Source organism: Chiloscyllium plagiosum, unplaced genomic scaffold, assembly GCF_037043375.1.
Source record: "Chiloscyllium plagiosum isolate Xiang-an unplaced genomic scaffold, Cpla_swu_hap1 HiC_scaffold_39, whole genome shotgun sequence".
Classification (NCBI taxonomy): domain Eukaryota; kingdom Metazoa; phylum Chordata; class Chondrichthyes; order Orectolobiformes; family Hemiscylliidae; genus Chiloscyllium; species Chiloscyllium plagiosum.
Window position 1 is genome coordinate 66,150,631 of NW_028270177.1, and position 22,663 is coordinate 66,173,293.

Sequence of the window (22,663 nt, forward strand, 5' to 3'; positions counted from 1 at the left end):
CGCATTCTCTCTCATTTGCACACACGCTTTCTCTCTCTCACACACATTCTCTCTCTCTCTGACGCACATTCTCTCTCACACACACATTCTCTCTCTCAGACACACATTCTCTCTCTAACACACATTTCTCTCTCACACACACATTCTCTCTCACACACACGCATTCTCTCTCTCACACACGCATTCTCTCTCACACACACATTCTCTCTCACACACACACATTCTCTCTCTCACACATGCATTCTCTCTCACACACGCATTCTCTCTCACACACACATTCTCTCTCTCCGACACGCATTCTCTCTCACACATACGCATTCTCTCTCACTCACACATTCTCTCTCACACACACATTCTCTCTCACACACACATTCACTCTCTCACACACACATTCTCTCTGACACACACATTCTCTCAGACACGCACTCTCTCTGACACACGCATTCTCTCTCTCACATACACATTCTCTCTCTCACACACATTCTCTCTCTCACACACACATTCTCTCTCTCACACAAACATATTCTCTCTCACACACACACATTCTCACTCGCACACACGCATTCTCTCTCTCTCTCACACACATTCTCTCTCTCACACACGCATTCTCTCTGACACATGCATTCTCTCTCTCACACGCATTCTCTCTCTCACTCACGCATTCTCTCTCACACACGCATTCTCTCTCACACACACACATTCTCTCTCTCACACACACGCATTCTCTCTCACACACGCATTCTCTCTGACACACGCATTCTCTCTCTCACACACATTCTCTCTCTCACACACATTCTCTCTCTCACACACGCATTCTCTCTGACACACGCATTCTCTCTCACAAACACATTCTCTCTCTCACACACATTCTCTCTCTCACACACACATTCTCTCTCTCTCACACACGCAGTCTCTCTCTCACACACATTCTCTCTCTCACACACGCATTCTCTCTGACACACGCAATCTCTCTCACACACGCATTCTCACTCTCACACACGCATTCTCTCTCACACACACATTCTCTCTCACACACACATTCTCTCTCTCGCACACACGAATCCTCTCTCTCACACACTCATTCTCTCTCTCATGCACGCATTCTCTCTCTCGCACACGCATTCTCTCTCTCGCATGCATTCTCTCTCTCGCACGCATTCTCTCTCTCGCACACTCATTCTCTCTCTCATGCACGCATTCTCTCTCTCACGAACGCATTCTCTCTTGCACACTCATTTTTTCTCTCTCCCACACTCATTCTCTCTCTCATGCACGTATTCTCTCTCTCTCGTGCACTGATTCTCTCTCACGTACACATTCTCTCTCTCTCAAAGACGCATTCTCTCTAAACACACATTCTCTCTCTCGCACAAACACATTCTCTCTCTCGCAAAAACGCATTCTCTCTCTCACACGCAATCTCTCTCGCACACAGGCATTCTCTTTCTCTCACACATGCATTCTCTCTCTCAGACACGCATTCTCTCTCTCTCACACACGCATTCTCTCTCTCGCACATGCATTCTCTCTCACACATACGCACACGCATTCTCTGTCACACACGCATTCTCTCTCTCTCACACGCATTCTCTCTCTCTCACACACGCATTCTCTCTCTTACACATGCATTCTCTCTCTCTCTCACACGCACATGCATTCTCTGTCACACACGCATTTTCTCTCTCTCAAACGCACTCGCATTCTCTCTCTCTCTCACACATTCTCTCTCACACACACATTCTCTCTCTCACACACGCATTATCACTCTCACACACACACATTCTCTCTCTCACACATTCTCTCTCACACACACACACATTCTCTCTCTCACACGCGCATTCTCTCTCACACACACATTCTCTCTATCTCTGACACGCATTCTCTCTCTCTCTCACACACACACGCATTCTCTCTCTCTCACACAAACATTCTCTCTCTCTCTCTCTCACGCATTCTCTCTCTCACACACATTCTCTCTCTCACACACGCATTCTCTCTGACACACGCATTCTCTCTCTCACACACATTCTCTCTCTCACACACGCATTCTCTCTCACACACACATTCTCTCGCTCACACACGCATTCTCTCTGACACACGCATTCTCTCTCTCACACACATTCTCTCTCTCACACACACATTCTCTCTCTCTCTCTCACGCATTCTCTCTCTCACACACATTCTCTCTCTCTCACACACGCATTCTCTCTCTCGCACACATTCTCTCTCTCACACACGCATTCTCTCTGACACACACATTCTCCCTCACACACGCATTCTCTCTCTCACACACGCATTCTCTCTGACACATGCATTCTCTCTCTCACACGCATTCTCTCTCTCACACACACATTCTCTCTCACACACGCATTCTCTCTCACAAACACACATTCTCTCTCTCACACACACGCATTCTCTCTCACACACGCATTCTCTCTGACACACGCATTCTCTCTCTCACACACATTCTCTCTCTCACACACGCATTCTCTCTGACACACGCAATCTCTCTCACACACGCATTCTCACTCTCACACACGCATTCTCTCTCACACACACATTCTCTCTCACACACACATTCTCTCTCTCTCACACACATTCTCTCTCACACACACGCATTCTCTCTGACACACGCATTCTCTCTCTCACACACATTCTCTCTCTCACACACGCATTCTCTCTCTCTCTGACACACATCTCTCTCTCACACACACATTCTCTCTCACACACGCATTCTCTCTCTGACACACACATTCTCTCACACACACATTCTCTCTCACACACGCATTCTCTCTCACACACGCATTCTCTCTCACACACGCATTCTCTCTCTCACACACGCATTCTCTCTCACACACACATTCTCTCTGACACACGCTTTCTCTCTGACACACACATTCTCTCTCTCACACACACATTCTCTCTCTCACACACATTCTCTCTCTCACACACACATTCTCTCTCTCTCACACACATTCTCTCTCTCACACACATTATCTCTCTCACACACACATTCTCTCTCACACACACATTCTCTCTCTCACACACACATTCTCTCTCTAACACACATTCTCTCTCACATACACATTCTCTCTCTCTCACACACGCATTCTCTCACACACGCATTCTCTCTCACACACACACTCATTCTCTCTCTCACACGCATTCTCTTTCTCTCACAAACATTCTCTCTCTCACAAACACGCATTCTCTCTCTCACGCATTCTCTCTCTCACACACACACATTCTCTCTCTCACACACACACATTCTCTCTCACACACACATTCTCTCTCACACACACGCACATTCTCTCTCACACACGCATTCTCTCTCTCACTCGCACACACGCATCCTCTCTCTCTCACACACATTCTCTCTCTCTCTCTCACACACGCATTCTCTCTCTCTGACACACGCATTGTCTCTCGCACACACGCATTCTCTCTCACTCGCACACACGCATTCTCTCTCTCTCACACACATTCTCTCTCACTCACACACGCATTCTCTCTCATTTGCACACACGCTTTCTCTCTCTCACACACATTCTCTCTCTCTCTGACGCACATTCTCTCTCACACACACATTCTCTCTCTCAGACACACATTCTCTCTCTAACACACATTTCTCTCTCACACACACATTCTCTCTCACACACACGCATTCTCTCTCTCACACACGCATTCTCTCTCACACACACATTCTCTCTCACACACACACATTCTCTCTCTCACACATGCATTCTCTCTCACACACGCATTCTCTCTCACACACACATTCTCTCTCTCCGACACGCATTCTCTCTCACACATACGCATTCTCTCTCACTCACACATTCTCTCTCACACACACATTCTCTCTCACACACACATTCACTCTCTCACACACACATTCTCTCTGACACACACATTCTCTCAGACACGCACTCTCTCTGACACACGCATTCTCTCTCTCACATACACATTCTCTCTCTCACACACATTCTCTCTCTCACACACACATTCTCTCTCTCACACAAACATATTCTCTCTCACACACACACATTCTCACTCGCACACACGCATTCTCTCTCTCTCTCACACACATTCTCTCTCTCACACACGCATTCTCTCTGACACATGCATTCTCTCTCTCACACGCATTCTCTCTCTCACTCACGCATTCTCTCTCACACACGCATTCTCTCTCACACACACACATTCTCTCTCTCACACACACGCATTCTCTCTCACACACGCATTCTCTCTGACACACGCATTCTCTCTCTCACACACATTCTCTCTCTCACACACATTCTCTCTCTCACACACGCATTCTCTCTGACACACGCATTCTCTCTCACAAACACATTCTCTCTCTCACACACATTCTCTCTCTCACACACACATTCTCTCTCTCTCACACACGCAGTCTCTCTCTCACACACATTCTCTCTCTCACACACGCATTCTCTCTGACACACGCAATCTCTCTCACACACGCATTCTCACTCTCACACACGCATTCTCTCTCACACACACATTCTCTCTCACACACACATTCTCTCTCTCGCACACACGAATCCTCTCTCTCACACACTCATTCTCTCTCTCATGCACGCATTCTCTCTCTCGCACACGCATTCTCTCTCTCGCATGCATTCTCTCTCTCGCACGCATTCTCTCTCTCGCACACTCATTCTCTCTCTCATGCACGCATTCTCTCTCTCACGAACGCATTCTCTCTTGCACACTCATTTTTTCTCTCTCCCACACTCATTCTCTCTCTCATGCACGTATTCTCTCTCTCTCGTGCACTGATTCTCTCTCACGTACACATTCTCTCTCTCTCAAAGACGCATTCTCTCTAAACACACATTCTCTCTCTCGCACAAACACATTCTCTCTCTCGCAAAAACGCATTCTCTCTCTCACACGCAATCTCTCTCGCACACAGGCATTCTCTTTCTCTCACACATGCATTCTCTCTCTCAGACACGCATTCTCTCTCTCTCACACACGCATTCTCTCTCTCGCACATGCATTCTCTCTCACACATACGCACACGCATTCTCTGTCACACAATCATTCTCTCTCTCTCACACGCATTCTCTCTCTCTCACACACGCATTCTCTCTCTTACACATGCATTCTCTCTCTCTCTCACACGCACATGCATTCTCTGTCACACACGCATTTTCTCTCTCTCAAACGCACTCGCATTCTCTCTCTCTCTCACACATTCTCTCTCACACACACATTCTCTCTCTCACACACGCATTATCACTCTCACACACACACATTCTCTCTCTCACACATTCTCTCTCACACACACACACATTCTCTCTCTCACACGCGCATTCTCTCTCACACACACATTCTCTCTATCTCTGACACGCATTCTCTCTCTCTCACACACACACGCATTCTCTCTCTCTCACACAAACATTCTCTCTCTCTCTCTCTCACGCATTCTCTCTCTCACACACATTCTCTCTCTCACACACGCATTCTCTCTGACACACGCATTCTCTCTCTCACACACATTCTCTCTCTCACACACGCATTCTCTCTCACACACACATTCTCTCGCTCACACACGCATTCTCTCTGACACACGCATTCTCTCTCTCACACACATTCTCTCTCTCACACACACATTCTCTCTCTCTCTCACACGCATTCTCTCTCTCACACACATTCTCTCTCTCTCACACACGCATTCTCTCTCTCGCACACATTCTCTCTCTCACACACGCATTCTCTCTGACACACACATTCTCCCTCACACACGCATTCTCTCTCTCACACACGCATTCTCTCTCACACACACATTCTCTCTCACACACACATTCTCTCTCTCTCTCACACGCATTCTCTCTCACACACGCATTCTCTCTGACACACGCATTCTCTCTCTCACACACATGCTCTCTCTCACACACATATTCTCTCTCTCTCTCACACACATTCTCTCTCTCACACACGCATTCTCTCTGACACATGCATTCTCTCTCTCACACGCATTCTCTCTCTCACACACACATTCTCTCTCACACACGCATTCTCTCTCACAAACACACATTCTCTCTCTCACACACACGCATTCTCTCTCACACACGCATTCTCTCTGACACACGCATTCTCTCTCTCACACACATTCTCTCTCTCACACACATTCTCTCTCTCACACACGCATTCTCTCTGACACACGCATTCTCTCTCTCACACACATTCTCTCTCTCACACACATTCTCTCTCTCACACACACATTCTCTCTCTCTCACACACGCATTCTCTCTCTCACACACATTCTCTCTCTCTCACACACGCATTCTCTCTGACACAGGCATTCTCTCTCACACACACATTCTCTCTCTCACACACGCATTCTCTCTGACACACGCAATCTCTCTCACACACGCATTCTCACTCTCACACACGCATTCTCTCTCACACACACATTCTCTCTCTCACACACACATTCTCTCTCTCTCACACACATTCTCTCTCACACACACGCATTCTCTCTGACACACGCATTCTCTCTCTCACACACATTCTCTCTCTCACACACGCATTCTCTCTCTCTCTGACACACATCTCTCTCTCACACACACATTCTCTCTCACACACGCATTCTCTCTCTGACACACACATTCTCTCACACACACATTCTCTCTCACACACGCATTCTCTCTCACACACGCATTCTCTCTCACACACGCATTCTCTCTCTCACACACGCATTCTCTCTCACACACACATTCTCTCTGACACACGCTTTCTCTCTGACACACACATTCTCTCTCACACACACACATTCTCTCTCTCACACACATTCTCTCTCTCACACACACATTCTCTCTCTCTCACACACATTCTCTCTCTCACACACATTATCTCTCTCACACACACATTCTCTCTCACACACACATTCTCTCTCTCACACACACATTCTCTCACACACATTCTCTCTCACACACACATTCTCTCTCTCTCACACACGCTTTCTCTCACACACGCATTCTCTCTAACACACACACTCATTCTCTCTCTCACACGCATTCTCTTTCTCTCAGAAACATTCTCTCTCTCCCAAACACGCATTCTCTCTCTCACGCATTCTCTCTCTCACACACACACATTCTCTCTCTCACACACACACATTCTCTCTCACACACACATTCTCTCTCTCACACACGCACATTCTCTCTCACACACTCATTCTCTCTCTCACTCGCACACACGCATTCTCTCTCTCTCACACTCATTCTCTCTCTCTCTCACACACGCATTCTCTCTCTCTGACACACGCATTGTCTCTCGCACACACGCATTCTCTCTCTCACTCGCACACACGCATTCTCTCTCTCTCACACACATTCTCTCTCTCTCTCACACACGCTTTCTCTCTCATTTGGACACACGCATTCTCTCTCTCACACACATTCTCTCTCTCTCTGACGCACATTCTCGCTCACACACACATTCTCTCTCTCACACACGCATTCTCTCTCACACTCACATTCTCTCTCACACACACGCATTCTCTCTCTCACACACACATTCTCTCACACACACATTCTCTCTCTCACACATGCATTCTCTCTCACACACGCGTTCTCTCTCTCACACACACATTCTCTCTCTAACACACATTCTCTCTCACATACACATTCTCTCTCTCTCACACACGCATTCTCTCACACACGCATTCTCTCTCACACACACACTCATTCTCTCTCTCACACGCATTCTCTTTCTCTCACAAACATTCTCTCTCTCACAAACACGCATTCTCTCTCTCACGCATTCTCTCTCTCACACACACACATTCTCTCTCTCACACACACACATTCTCTCTCACACACACATTCTCTCTCACACACACGCACATTCTCTCTCACACACGCATTCTCTCTCTCACTCGCACACACGCATCCTCTCTCTCTCACACACATTCTCTCTCTCTCTCTCACACACGCATTCTCTCTCTCTGACACACGCATTGTCTCTCGCACACACGCATTCTCTCTCACTCGCACACACGCATTCTCTCTCTCTCACACACATTCTCTCTCACTCACACACGCATTCTCTCTCATTTGCACACACGCTTTCTCTCTCTCACACACATTCTCTCTCTCTCTGACGCACATTCTCTCTCACACACACATTCTCTCTCTCAGACACACAGTCTCTCTCTAACACACATTTCTCTCTCACACACACATTCTCTCTCACACACACGCATTCTCTCTCTCACACACGCATTCTCTCTCACACACACACATTCTCTCTCACACACACACATTCTCTCTCTCACACATGCATTCTCTCTCACACACGCATTCTCTCTCACACACACATTCTCTCTCTCCGACACGCATTCTCTCTCACACATACGCATTCTCTCTCACTCACACATTCTCTCTCACACACACATTCTCTCTCACACACACATTCACTCTCTCACACACACATTCTCTCTGACACACACATTCTCTCAGACACGCACTCTCTCTGACACACGCATTCTCTCTCTCACATACACATTCTCTCTCTCACACACATTCTCTCTCTCACACACACATTCTCTCTCTCACACAAACATATTCTCTCTCACACACACACATTCTCACTCGCACACACGCATTCTCTCTCTCTCTCACACACATTCTCTCTCTCACACACGCATTCTCTCTGACACATGCATTCTCTCTCTCACACGCATTCTCTCTCTCACTCACGCATTCTCTCTCACACACGCATTCTCTCTCACACACACACATTCTCTCTCTCACACACACGCATTCTCTCTCACACACGCATTCTCTCTGACACACGCATTCTCTCTCTCACACACATTCTCTCTCTCACACACATTCTCTCTCTCACACACGCATTCTCTCTGACACACGCATTCTCTCTCACAAACACATTCTCTCTCTCACACACATTCTCTCTCTCACACACACATTCTCTCTCTCTCACACACGCAGTCTCTCTCTCACACACATTCTCTCTCTCACACACGCATTCTCTCTGACACACGCAATCTCTCTCACACACGCATTCTCACTCTCACACACGCATTCTCTCTCACACACACATTCTCTCTCACACACACATTCTCTCTCTCGCACACACGAATCCTCTCTCTCACACACTCATTCTCTCTCTCATGCACGCATTCTCTCTCTCGCACACGCATTCTCTCTCTCGCATGCATTCTCTCTCTCGCACGCATTCTCTCTCTCGCACACTCATTCTCTCTCTCATGCACGCATTCTCTCTCTCACGAACGCATTCTCTCTTGCACACTCATTTTTTCTCTCTCCCACACTCATTCTCTCTCTCATGCACGTATTCTCTCTCTCTCGTGCACTGATTCTCTCTCACGTACACATTCTCTCTCTCTCAAAGACGCATTCTCTCTAAACACACATTCTCTCTCTCGCACAAACACATTCTCTCTCTCGCAAAAACGCATTCTCTCTCTCACACGCAATCTCTCTCGCACACAGGCATTCTCTTTCTCTCACACATGCATTCTCTCTCTCAGACACGCATTCTCTCTCTCTCACACACGCATTCTCTCTCTCGCACATGCATTCTCTCTCACACATACGCACACGCATTCTCTGTCACACACGCATTCTCTCTCTCTCACACGCATTCTCTCTCTCTCACACACGCATTCTCTCTCTTACACATGCATTCTCTCTCTCTCTCACACGCACATGCATTCTCTGTCACACACGCATTTTCTCTCTCTCAAACGCACTCGCATTCTCTCTCTCTCTCACACATTCTCTCTCACACACACATTCTCTCTCTCACACACGCATTATCACTCTCACACACACACATTCTCTCTCTCACACATTCTCTCTCACACACACACACATTCTCTCTCTCACACGCGCATTCTCTCTCACACACACATTCTCTCTATCTCTGACACGCATTCTCTCTCTCTCACACACACACGCATTCTCTCTCTCTCACACAAACATTCTCTCTCTCTCTCTCTCACGCATTCTCTCTCTCACACACATTCTCTCTCTCACACACGCATTCTCTCTGACACACGCATTCTCTCTCTCACACACATTCTCTCTCTCACACACGCATTCTCTCTCACACACACATTCTCTCGCTCACACACGCATTCTCTCTGACACACGCATTCTCTCTCTCACACACATTCTCTCTCTCACACACACATTCTCTCTCTCTCTCACACGCATTCTCTCTCTCACACACATTCTCTCTCTCTCACACACGCATTCTCTCTCTCACACACATTCTCTCTCTCACACACGCATTCTCTCTGACACACACATTCTCCCTCACACACGCATTCTCTCTCTCACACACGCATTCTCTCTCACACACACATTCTCTCTCACACACACATTCTCTCTCTCTCTCACACGCATTCTCTCTCACACACGCATTCTCTCTGACACACGCATTCTCTCTCTCACACACATGCTCTCTCTCACACACATATTCTCTCTCTCTCTCTCACACATTCTCTCTCTCACACACGCATTCTCTCTGACACATGCATTCTCTCTCTCACACGCATTCTCTCTCTCACACACACATTCTCTCTCACACACGCATTCTCTCTCACAAACACACATTCTCTCTCACACACACACGCATTCTCTCTCACACACGCATTCTCTCTGACACACGCATTCTCTCTCTCACACACATTCTCTCTCTCACACACATTCTCTCTCTCACACACGCATTCTCTCTGACACACGCATTCTCTCTCTCACACACATTCTCTCTCTCACACACATTCTCTCTCTCACACACACATTCTCTCTCTCTCACACACGCATTCTCTCTCTCACACACATTCTCTCTCTCTCACACACGCATTCTCTCTGACACAGGCATTCTCTCTCACACACACATTCTCTCTCTCACACACGCATTCTCTCTGACACACGCAATCTCTCTCACACACGCATTCTCACTCTCACACACGCATTCTCTCTCACACACACATTCTCTCTCTCACACACACATTCTCTCTCTCTCACACACATTCTCTCTCACACACACGCATTCTCTCTGACACACGCATTCTCTCTCTCACACACATTCTCTCTCTCACACACGCATTCTCTCTCTCTCTGACACACATCTCTCTCTCACACACACATTCTCTCTCACACACGCATTCTCTCTCTGACACACACATTCTCTCACACACACATTCTCTCTCACACACGCATTCTCTCTCACACACGCATTCTCTCTCACACACGCATTCTCTCTCTCACACACGCATTCTCTCTCACACACACATTCTCTCTGACACACGCTTTCTCTCTGACACACACATTCTCTCTCTCACACACACATTCTCTCTCTCACACACATTCTCTCTCTCACACACACATTCTCTCTCTCTCACACACATTCTCTCTCTCACACACATTATCTCTCTCACACACACATTCTCTCTCACACACACATTCTCTCTCTCACACACACATTCTCTCACACACATTCTCTCTCACACACACATTCTCTCTCTCTCACACACGCTTTCTCTCACACACGCATTCTCTCTGACACACACACTCATTCTCTCTCTCACACCCATTCTCTTTCTCTCAGAAACATTCTCTCTCTCCCAAACACGCATTCTCTCTCTCACGCATTCTCTCTCTCACACACACACATTCTCTCTCTCACACACACACATTCTCTCTCACACACACATTCTCTCTCTCACACACGCACATTCTCTCTCACACACTCATTCTCTCTCTCACTCGCACACACGCATTCTCTCTCTCTCACACTCATTCTCTCTCTCTCTCACACACGCATTCTCTCTCTCTGACACACGCATTGTCTCTCGCACACACGCATTCTCTCTCTCACTCGCACACACGCATTCTCTCTCTCTCACACACATTCTCTCTCTCTCTCACACACGCTTTCTCTCTCATTTGGACACACGCATTCTCTCTCTCACACACATTCTCTCTCTCTCTGACGCACATTCTCGCTCACACACACATTCTCTCTCTCACACACGCATTCTCTCTCACACTCACATTCTCTCTCACACACACGCATTCTCTCTCTCACACACACATTCTCTCACACACACATTCTCTCTCTCACACATGCATTCTCTCTCACACACGCGTTCTCTCTCACACACACATTCTCTCTCACACACATTCTCTCTCTCACACACGAATTCTCTCTCACACACACATTCTCTCTCACACACACATTCTCTCTCTCACACACACGCATTCTCTCTCACACGCACATTCTCTCTGACACACACATTCTCTCACACACGCACTCTCTCTGACACACGCATTCTCTCTCTCACATACACATTCTCTCTCTCACACACATTCTCTCTCTCACACACACATTCTCTCTTTCACACAAACACATTCTCTCTCACACACACACATTCTCACTCGCACACACGCATTCTCTCTCTCTCACACACATTCTCTCTCTCTCTCACACACGCATTCTCTCTCTCTTGCACACACGCATTCTCTCTCTCACACACATTCTCTCTCTCTCTGACACACATTCTCTCTCACACACACATTCTCTCTCACACACACATTCTCTCTCTCTCACACATGCATTCTCTCTCACACACACATTCTCTCTCTCACACACACACATTCTCTCTCTCACACACACTTTATCTCTCTCACACACGCATTCTCTCTCACACACACATTCTCTCTCTCACACACACATTCTCTCTCTCTCACACACACGCATTCTCTATCACACACGCATTCTCTCTCACACACACATTCTCTCTCTCACACACGCATTCTCTCTCACACACGCATTCTCTCTCACACACACATTCTCTCTCACACACGCATTCTCTCTCACACACGCATTCTCTCTCACACACACATTCTCTCTCACACACACATTCTCTCTCTCACACGCGCATTCTCTCTCACACACACATTCTCTCTATCTCTGACACGCATTCTCTCTCTCTCTCACACACACACGCATTCTCTCTCTCTCACACAAACATTCTCTCTCTCTCTCTCTCACGCATTCTCTCTCTCACACACATTCTCTCTCTCACACACGCATTCTCTCTGACACACGCATTCTCTCTCTCACACACATTCTCTCTCTCACACACGCATTCTCTCTCACACACACATTCTCTCGCTCACACACGCATTCTCTCTGACACACGCATTCTCTCTCTCACACACATTCTCTCTCTCACACACACATTCTCTCTCTCTCTCACACGCATTCTCTCTCTCACACACATTCTCTCTCTCTCACACACGCATTCTCTCTCTCACACACATTCTCTCTCTCACACACGCATTCTCTCTGACACACACATTCTCCCTCACACACGCATTCTCTCTCTCACACACGCATTCTCTCTCACACACACATTCTCTCTCACACACACATTCTCTCTCTCGCTCACACGCATTCTCTCTCACACACGCATTCTCTCTGACACACGCATTCTCTCTCTCACACACATGCTCTCTCTCACACACATATTCTCTCTCTCTCTCTCACACATTCTCTCTCTCACACACGCATTCTCTCTGACACATGCATTCTCTCTCTCACACGCATTCTCTCTCTCACACACGCATTCTCTCTCACACACGCATTCTCTCTCACAAACACACATTCTCTCTCTCACACACACGCATTCTCTCTCACACACGCATTCTCTCTGACACACGCATTCTCTCTCTCACACACATTCTCTCTCTCACACACATTCTCTCTCTCACACACGCATTCTCTCTGACACACGCATTCTCTCTCTCACACACATTCTCTCTCTCACACACATTCTCTCACTCACACACACATTCTCTCTCTCTCACACACGCATTCTCTCTCTCACACACATTCTCTCTCTCTCACACACGCATTCTCTCTGACACAGGCATTCTCTCTCACACACACATTCTCTCTCTCACACACGCATTCTCTCTGACACACGCAATCTCTCTCACACACGCATTCTCACTCTCACACACGCATTCTCTCTCACACACACATTCTCTCTCTCACACACACATTCTCTCTCTCTCACACACATTCTCTCTCACACACACGCATTCTCTCTGACACACGCATTCTCTCTCTCACACACATTCTCTCTCTCACACACGCATTCTCTCTCTCTCTGACACACATCTCTCTCTCACGCACACATTCTCTCTCACACACGCATTCTCTCTCTGACACACACATTCTCTCACACACACATTCTCTCTCACACACGCATTCTCTCTCACACACGCATTCTCTCTCACACACGCATTCTCTCTCTCACACACGCATTCTCTCTCACACACACATTCTCTCTGACACACGCTTTCTCTCTGACACACACATTCTCTCTCTCACACACACATTCTCTCTCTCACACACATTCTCTCTCTCATACACACATTCTCTCTCTCTCACACACATTCTCTCTCTCACACACATTATCTCTCTCACACACACATTCTCTCTCACACACACATTCTCTCTCTCACACACACATTCTCTCACACACATTCTCTCTCACACACACATTCTCTCTCTCTCACACACGCTTTCTCTCACACACGCATTCTCTCTGACACACACACTCATTCTCTCTCTCACACGCATTCTCTTTCTCTCAGAACATTCTCTCTCTCCCAAACACGCATTCTCTCTCTCACGCATTCTCTCTCTCTCTCACGCATTCTCTCTCTCACACACACACATTCTCTCTCACACACACATTCTCTCTCTCACACACGCACATTCTCTCTCACACACGCATTCTCTCTCTCACTCGCACACACGCATTCTCTCTCTCTCACACACATTCTCTCTCTCTCTCACACACGCTTTCTCTCTCATTTGGACACACGCATTCTCTCTCTCACACACATTCTCTCTCTCTCTGACGCACATTCTCGCTCACACACACATTCTCTCTCTCACACACGCATTCTCTCTCACACTCACATTCTCTCTCACACACACGCATTCTCTCTCTCACACACACATTCTCTCACACACACATTCTCTCTCTCACACATGCATTCTCTCTCACACACGCGTTCTCTCTCACACACACATTCTCTCTCACACACACATTCTCTCTCTCACACACGAATTCTCTCTCACACACACATTCTCTCTCACACACACATTCTCTCTCTCACACACACGCATTCTCTCTCACACGCACATTCTCTCTGACACACACATTCTCTCACACACGCACTCTCTCTGACACACGCATTCTCTCTCTCACATACACATTCTCTCTCTCACACACATTCTCTCTCTCACACACACATTCTCTCTTTCACACAAACACATTCTCTCTCACACACACACATTCTCACTCGCACACACGCATTCTCTCTCTCTCACACACATTCTCTCTCTCTCTCACACACGCATTCTCTCTCTCTTGCACACACGCATTCTCTCTCTCACACACATTCTCTCTCTCTCTGACACACATTCTCTCTCACACACACATTCTCTCTCACACACACATTCTCTCTCTCTCACACATGCATTCTCTCTCACACACACATTCTCTCTCTCACACACACACATTCTCTCTCTCACACACACATTATCTCTCTCACACACGCATTCTCTCTCACACACACATTCTCTCTCTCACACACACATTCTCTCTCTCTCACACACACGCATTCTCTATCACACACGCATTCTCTCTCACACACACATTCTCTCTCTCACACACGCATTCTCTCTCACACACGCATTCTCTCTCACACACACATTCTCTCTCACACACGCATTCTCTCTCACACACGCATTCTCTCTCACACACACATTCTCTCTCACACACACATTCTCTCTCTCTCACACACGCATTCTCTCTCACACACGCATTATCTCTCACACACACATTCTCTCACACACGCATTCTCTCTTACATACACATTCTCTCTCACACACGTATTCTCTCTTTCACACACATTCTCTCTCTCACACACACATTCTCTCACACACGCATTCTCTCTCACAGACACGCATTCTCTCTCACACACACATTCCCTCTCTCTCACACATGCATTCTCTCTCACACACGCATTCTCTCTCACACACACACATTCTCTCACACACGCATTCTCTCTTACATACACATTCTCTCTCACACACGCATTCTCTCTCTCACACACACATTCTCTCTCACACACACGCATTCTCTCTCTCACACACGCATTCTCTCTTACACACACATTCTCTCTCTCACATGCATTCTCTCTCGCACACACGCATTCTCTCCCTCACTCGCACACTCGCATTCTCTCTCTCTCACACACATTCTCTCTCTCTCTCACACACGCATTCTCTCTCTCTGACACACGCATTCTCTCTCGCACACACGCATTCTCTCTGTCACTCGCACACACGCATTCTCTCTCTCTCACACACATTCTCTCTCTCTCTCATACACGCATTCTCTCTCCCTTGCACCCACGCATTCTCTCTCTCAAACACTTTCTCTCTCTCTCTGACACACATTCTTTCTCACACACACATTCTCTCTCTCACACACACATTCTCTCTCTCACACACGCATTCCCTCTCACACACACATTCTCTCTCACACACACGCATTCTCTCTCTCACACACGCATTCTCTCTTACATACACATTCTCTCTCACACACGTATTCTCTCTTTCACACACATTCTCTCTCTCACACACACATTCTCTCACACACGCATTCTCTCTCACACACACGCATTCTCTCTCACACACACATTCCCTCTCTCTCACACATGCATTCTCTCTCACACACGCATTCTCTCTCACACACACACATTCTCTCACACACGCATTCTCTCTTACATACACATTCTCTCTCACACACGTATTCTCTCTTTCACACACATTCTCTCTCTCACACACACATTCTCTCACACACGCATTCTCTCTCACACACACGCATTCTCTCTCACACACACATTCCCTCTCTCTCACACATGCATTCTCTCTCACACACGCATTCTCTCTCACACACACACATTCTCTCACACACGCATTCTCTCTTACATACACATTCTCTCTCACACACGCATTCTCTCTCTCACACACACATTCTCTCTCACACACACATTCTCTCTCTCACACACGAATTCTCTCTCACACGCACATTCTCTCTCACACACACATTCTCTCTCTCACACACACGCATTCTCTCTCACACGCACATTCTCTCTGACACACACATTCTCTCACACACGCACTCTCTCTGACACACGCATTCTCTCTCTCACATACACATTCTCTCTCTCACACACATTCTCTCTCTCACACACACATTCTCTCTTTCACACAAACACATTCTCTCTCACACACACACATTCTCACTCGCACACACGCATTCTCTCTCTCTCACACACATTCTCTCTCTCTCTCACACACGCATTCTCTCTCTCTTGCACACACGCATTCTCTCTCTCACACACATTCTCTCTCTCTCTGACACACATTCTCTCTCACACACACATTCTCTCTCACACACACATTCTCTCTCTCTCACACATGCATTCTCTCTCACACACACATTCTCTCTCTCACACACACACATTCTCTCTCTCACACACACATTATCTCTCTCACACACGCATTCTCTCTCACACACACATTCTCTCTCTCACACACACATTCTCTCTCTCTCACACACACGCATTCTCTATCACACACGCATTCTCTCTCACACACACATTCTCTCTCTCACACACGCATTCTCTCTCACACACGCATTCTCTCTCACACACACATTCTCTCTCACACACGCATTCTCTCTCACACACGCATTCTCTCTCACACACACATTCTCTCTCACACACACATTCTCTCTCTCTCACACACGCATTCTCTCTCACACACGCATTATCTCTCACACACACATTCTCTCACACACGCATTCTCTCTTACATACACATTCTCTCTCACACACGTATTCTCTCTTTCACACACATTCTCTCTCTCACACACACATTCTCTCACACACGCATTCTCTCTCACACACACGCATTCTCTCTCACACACACATTCCCTCTCTCTCACACATGCATTCTCTCTCACACACGCATTCTCTCTCACACACACACATTCTCTCACACACGCATTCTCTCTTACATACACATTCTCTCTCACACACGCATTCTCTCTCTCACACACACATTCTCTCTCACACACACGCATTCTCTCTCTCACACACGCATTCTCTCTTACACACACATTCTCTCTCTCACATGCATTCTCTCTCGCACACACGCATTCTCTCCCTCACTCGCACACTCGCATTCTCTCTCTCTCACACACATTCTCTCTCTCTCTCACACACGCATTCTCTCTCTCTGACACACGCATTCTCTCTCGCACACACGCATTCTCTCTGTCACTCGCACACACGCATTCTCTCTCTCTCACACACATTCTCTCTCTCTCTCATACACGCATTCTCTCTCCCTTGCACACACGCATTCTCTCTCTCAAACACTTTCTCTCTCTCTCTGACACACATTCTTTCTCACACACACATTCTCTCTCTCACACACACATTCTCTCTCTCACACACGCATTCCCTCTCACACACACATTCTCTCTCACACACACGCATTCTCTCTCTCACACACGCATTCTCTCTTACATACACATTCTCTCTCACACACGTATTCTCTCTTTCACACACATTCTCTCTCTCACACACACATTCTCTCACACACGCATTCTCTCTCACACACACGCATTCTCTCTCACACACACATTCCCTCTCTCTCACACATGCATTCTCTCTCACACACGCATTCTCTCTCACACACACACATTCTCTCACACACGCATTCTCTCTTACATACACATTCTCTCTCTCACACGCATTCTCTCTCGCACACACGCATTCTCTCTCTCACTCGCACACAGGCATTCTCTCTCTCTCACACACATTCTCTCTCTCTCTCACACGCATTCTCTCTCTTACACACGCATTCTCTCTCGCACACACGCATTCTCTCTCTCACTCGCACACACGCATTCTCTCTCTCTCACACACATTCTCTCTCTCTCTCACACACGCATTCTCTCTCTCTTGCACACACGCATTCTCTCTCTCACACACATTCTCTCTCTCTCTGACACACATTCTCTCTCACACACACATTCTCTCTCTCACACACATATTCTCTCTCTCACACACACATTCTCTCACACACGCATTCTCTCTTACATACACATTCTCTCTCACACACGTATTCTCTCTTTCACACACATTCTCTCTCTCACACACACATTCTCTCACACACGCATTCTCTCTCACACACACATTCTCTCTCACACACACATTCCCTCTCTCTCACACATGCATTCTCTCTCACACACGCATTCTCTCTCACACACACATTCTCTCACACACGCATTCTCTCTTACACACACATTCTCTCTCTCACACGCATTCTCTCTCTCTCACACACATTCTCTCTCTCTCTCACACACGCATTCTCTCTCTCTGACACACGCATTCTCTCTCGCACACACGCATTCTCTCTCTCACTCGCACACACGCATTCTCTCTCTCTCACACACATTCTCTCTCCCTCTCACGCACGCATTCTCTCTCTCTTGCACACACGCATTCTCTCTCTCACACACATTCTCTCTCTCTCTGACACACATTCTCTCTCACACACACATTCTCTCTCTCACACACATATTCTCTCTCTCACACACGCATTCTCTCTCACACACACATTCTCTCTCACGCACACGCATTCTCTCTCTCACACACACATTCTCTCTCACACACACATTCTCTCTCACTCACACACATTCTCTATCTCACACACGCATTCTCTCTCACACACGCATTCTCTCTCACACACACATTCTCTCTCTCAGACACGCATTCTCTCTCTCACACACGCATTCTCTCTTACAGACACATTCTCTCTCTCACATGCATTCTCTCTCGCACACACGCATTCTCTCTCTCACTCGCACACAGGCATTCTCTCTCTCTCACACACATTCTCTCTCTCTCTCATACACGCATTCTCTCTCTCTTGCACACACGCATTCTCTCTCTGACACACAATCTCTCTCTCTCTGACACACATTCTCTCTCACACACACATTCTCTCTCTCACACAGACATTCTCAATCTCACACACGCATTCCCTCTCACACACACATTCTCTCTCACACACACGCATTCTCTCTCTCACACACGCATTCTCTCTCACACACACATTCTCTCTCACTCACACACATTCTCTCTCTCACACACGCATTCTCTCTCACACACGCATTCTCTCTCACACACACATTCTCTCTCTCAGACACGCATTCTCTCTCTCACACACGCATTCTCTCTCACACACACATTCTCTCTCACACACACATTCTCTCACACACGCACTCTCTCTGACACACGCATTTTCTCTCTCACACACACATTCTCTCTCTCACACACATTCTCTCTCTCATACACGCATTATCTCTCTCTTGCACACACGCATTCTCTCTTTCACACACATTCTCTCTCTCACACACACATTGTCTTTCACACACACATTCTCTCTCGCACACATGCATTCTCACTCTCACTCGCACACACGCATTCTCTCTCTCTCACACACATTCTCTCTCTCTCTCACACACACATTCTCTCTCTCTTGCACACGCATTCTCTCTCTCGCACACATTCGCTCTCTCTCTCATACACGCATTCTCTCTCACACACATTCTCTCTCTCACACACGCATTCTCTCTCGCACATACGCATTCTCTCCCTCACTCGCATTCTCTCTCGCTCTCTCACACATTCTCTCTTGCTCTCTCTCACATACATTCTCTCTTGCACACACATTCTCTCTCACACACACATTCTCTCGCTCACACACACATTCTCTCTCTCTCTCACACACGCATTCTCTCTCACACACGCATTCTCTCTCACACACACATTCTCTCTCACACACGCATTCTCTCTCACACACACATTCTCTCTCACACACTCATTCTCTCTCACACACTCATTCTCTCTGACACACACATTCTCTCTCACACACACATTCTCTCTCTCACACACACGCATTCTCTCTCACACACGCATTCTCTCTCACACACACATTCTCTCTCAAACACACATTCTCTCACACACACATTCTCTCTTTCACACACATTCTCTCTCACACACGCATTCTCTCTCTCACACACATTCTCTCTCTCACACACACATTCTCTCACACACACATTCTCTCTCACACACACATTCTCTCTCTCTTGCACACACATTCTCTCTCTCACACGCATTCTCTCTCGCACACACGCATTCTCTCTCTCACTCGCACACACGCATTCTCTCTCTCACAGACATTCTCTCTCTCTCACACACATGCATTCTCTCTCTCTGACACACGCATTCTCTCTCGCATACACGCATTCTCTCTCTCACTCGCACATACGCATTCTCTCTCTCTCACACACATTCTCTCTCTCTCTCACACGCACATTCTCTCTGACACACACATTCTCTCACACACGCACTCTCTCTGACACACGCATTCTCCCTCTCACACACACATTCTCTCTCTCACACACATTCTCTCTCTCACACATACACATTCTCTCTCACACACACATTCTCTCTCGCACACACGCATTCTCACTCTCACTCGCACACACGCATTCTCTCTCTCTCACACACATTCTCTCTCTCTCTCACACACACATTCTCTCTCACTCGCACACACGCATTCTCTCTCTCTCACACACATTCTCTCTCTCTCTCACACACGCATTCTCTCTCTCTGACACACGCATTCTCTCTCGCACATACGCATTCTCTCTCTCACTCGCACACACGCATTCTCTCTCTGTAACACACATTCTCTCTCTCTCTCACACACGCATTCTCTCTCTTGCACACACGCATTCTCTCTCTCACACACATTCTCTCTCTCTCTGACACACATTCTCTCTCACACACACATTCTCTCTCTCACACACACATTCTCTCTCTCACACACGCATTCTCTCTCACACACACATTCTCTCTCTCACACACGCATTCTCTCTCTCACACACGCATTCTCTCTCACACACACATTCTCTCTCTCAGACACGCATTCTCTCTCTCACACACGCATTCTCTCTCACACACACATTCTCTCTCACACACACATTCTCTCTCACACACACATTCACTCTCTCTCACACACGCATTCTCTCTCACACGCACATTCTCTCTGACACACACATTCTCTCTCACGCACACATTCTCTCTCGCACACACGCATTCTCACTCTCACTCGCACACACGCATTCTCTCTCTCTTGCACACACTCATTCTCTCTCTCGCACACATTCTCTCTCTCTCGCATACACGCATTCTCTCTCACACACACATTCTCTCTCTCACACATGCATTCTCTCTCTCACACACACATTCTCTCTCGCACACACGCATTCTCTCTCACACACACATTCTCTCTCTCACACACACATTATCTCTCTCTCTCACACACGCATTCTCTCACACATACGCATTCTCTCTCACACACACATTCTCTCTCACACACGCATTCTCTCTCACACACGCATT